This window comes from Mus musculus, chromosome 19 (assembly GCF_000001635.26).
Source record: "Mus musculus strain C57BL/6J chromosome 19, GRCm38.p6 C57BL/6J".
NCBI classification, from domain to species: Eukaryota; Metazoa; Chordata; class Mammalia; order Rodentia; family Muridae; genus Mus; species Mus musculus.
The window spans coordinates 59,383,909-59,386,760 of record NC_000085.6 but is presented as its reverse complement, the minus strand read 5'-3'; positions in this window follow the sequence as shown (position 1 = coordinate 59,386,760).

Below are 2,852 nucleotides of genomic sequence, written 5' to 3'. Positions count from 1 at the left end.
TTACTTAACATAACATTACTACATGGCAAACCCTTCCAAACTTAGTCATTCCCAACAGCAGGTTTTTCTCCTGATGATTGTGTGAGTCAAAATGTTTCACACCATCTTTTGTCAGTGACCCATGGGGTTTCAGCTGGCAAAGGACCTGGGCAGGAAGGTCTAGGACAGTTCCTCATATAGCTGGACCTCAGTGGGAGAGATTCATGGCTGGAATCAGCTGCATCCTTCCTTCAGCCTCAAGTCTTCTCCATATGATCTCTCCAGAGAGGTTGTTTCCTAGGATGCAAAGGTTTCGAGGAGATGTAGGCAGAAACTGAAAGCCAGCGAAGACCTTCTGGAAGTTCCTGAGTATCATGCCAGGTGCATCCTGTGGGCTAAGCAAGCCACTAAGAATAACCATATTGAAGGGAAGAGAGACTAGAACACTTCTCACATGAGGAGCAGTATGTAAGAATGGAAAAGAAACTGATGGTCATATCCCTGGGGAGTCTCACACAGCCTGGTATAGTACCTCTAAACATATAACAGACAAGTTTACTAACGGGAAAAAATATTAGGCCTACTGCATCTACCCAGTTGGCAGAATGGTTAAATAAAAAAAAATTCTCATTAAAACTTCTTTCACAACTATCAAATACTATGAAGAGAAAACTTAGTCTAATTTATACAGGAATGGTTGCCTTTGCCACTCTCCCCTTCCACACAGAGGGCTGTGACAGACATCACTAATCAATTACAGCTCTTCCTCTCTGATGTTGTACTCGCTCACAGAATCCTTCTCAACACAACACTCTAGTCTTCTACCACTAATTGATCAAAGTTGACAAGAGTCTTGTGATACCAACTGGTTGCTTGAAATGTACTGCACAGGCTCGCGTGTCTGAACACTCTATCCTCAGATGGTAGCACTGTTTGGGGGAGGTTGTAGAATCTTTGGGAGATGGGTCCATGCTGGCAGAAGTAGCTCACAAGTTGACGGAGCACTGAGGGCTGTACCTCTTTCTGGTCCTGGACTACATTCTCTGCTCCTTGCTTGCCACCAAGATGCAAGGAGCCCCAGTCACATGCTCCTGATTTCATAACCTTGGCCACACCGGCCCTGCCCAAAACTTCTGAAGCTGTGAGCAGAGGCTTCTGAAGCTGTGAGTGAAGCCAAACCTTTCCTCTTTAAGTTGTTCCGTCAGATATTCCGTCATACATAAGAAAAGTGCCTAGTGCACTAGTTTTGCCTAAATTCCTACTATTAAACCATCCTTGCAAAGCCTAGGTTTTCGACTTCTTTAAACATGTTCATATATACACAGGCTGCTTCTTCCTTCCACTCTTAGGGAAAATAAAGTGGAAGACCTAAGAAAGATGAAATGTCAGACACTGTCCTTCTCCAAAATCTGATTTTGGAATCGATTATGACAGGTTGTTTTACTATCCTGGGTTAATTGAGAAGAAATTAGCCACATGCAAGAGTAGTCACATGGCCTCTCATAAAGGAGAGACTCTCTCTACCTCAACATGGTTTCCTCATGAAAACTCCAACTTCATGGTGAGACAAGATAAAATGTGTTCAGTTGCAAGTGGGTTATCATTTGCCTCCATGCTCACCACACACCCATGCACACATATGCACACACACACACACACACACACACACACACACACACCCCTCCAAGTTCACCGCTCACCCCCAGGCCTCCCTACCTCCCAGTCTGTTTGATATCCAACTGTAAAGGGAATTTAGGAAATGGTTGTATGCCTGTACCCAGGTTCATGTGTGTGTGTGTGTGTGTGTGCTTGTAGTCTGTGTCTGTCTGTCTCTGTGTATTATAGTGCATACATCTGCATGGATACATACACACGCACACACACATATATGTATATATACACATACATACACACGCACGTGTGCAAACGCACACACACACATATGAATACTACCCACATGTGTGCAAATGCATATTGAGGTTGATAACAAATGTCTTTGCTATTGTTCATCAGCTTATCATTTTTGGAGGAAGAGCCTCTCCCTGAACCCAGAACTCACTGATTAGCCACACTACATAGCCACTGGGCTTTGGTGAGGCTTCTATTTCTGATCCCTCAGCACTAGGGAACCACACCTAGATTTCTGTTGTTGGTGATGGTGGTTGGTTGTTTTGTTTTGTTTTGAGACAGGACTTCTTTTTGTGGCCCTGGCTGTCTGGGAACTGGCTCTATAGACCAGGCTGGCCTTGAACTCAGATCAGGCAGCCTCTATATCTCGAGTACTGGGATTAAAGATGTGTGCCACCACCACACAGCTTTACACTCAGCTTTTGCATCAGTGTTAGGGATCCAAAGTCAGATCTTGATGTTCAAACAGAAGGGAATTTACTCACCAGAACCATTTCCCACCCCTGGTAAATACAGATTAACTGCTCAACAAAAGTTCTAAAAAAAAAAAAAAAAAAAAAAAAAAAAACAACAACAACAAAACCAAACAAACAAAAACTCACAGAAGGACGAGATAGACACACCCTTACACATTCATTGGCTTTCTGTAGCTGACACGGGGTGATCCCAGGTATTGCCCTTTCTCGATCCTGAAATTCCATCCCTGACTTCAAGCAAGAAAAAATTAGACTAGAAGGAGTTGAGGAGACCAAAGATGGCTAGTAGCCTCTGGATTTGGAATATGCAGGGTTACAACACCTTAGGGGTGCTCCTTGTCACAGGTCACTATGCATTTTCCGGGTGTGTCTATGTATATTGTGGGAGCAATGACAAGGGTGACACTGGGGTCAAATGCAGTGATGCCTGAAAAAAATGGGGGACCCCTCTTCACTGAGGTGCCAGGAAATGGGGCAGAAGGTGACATA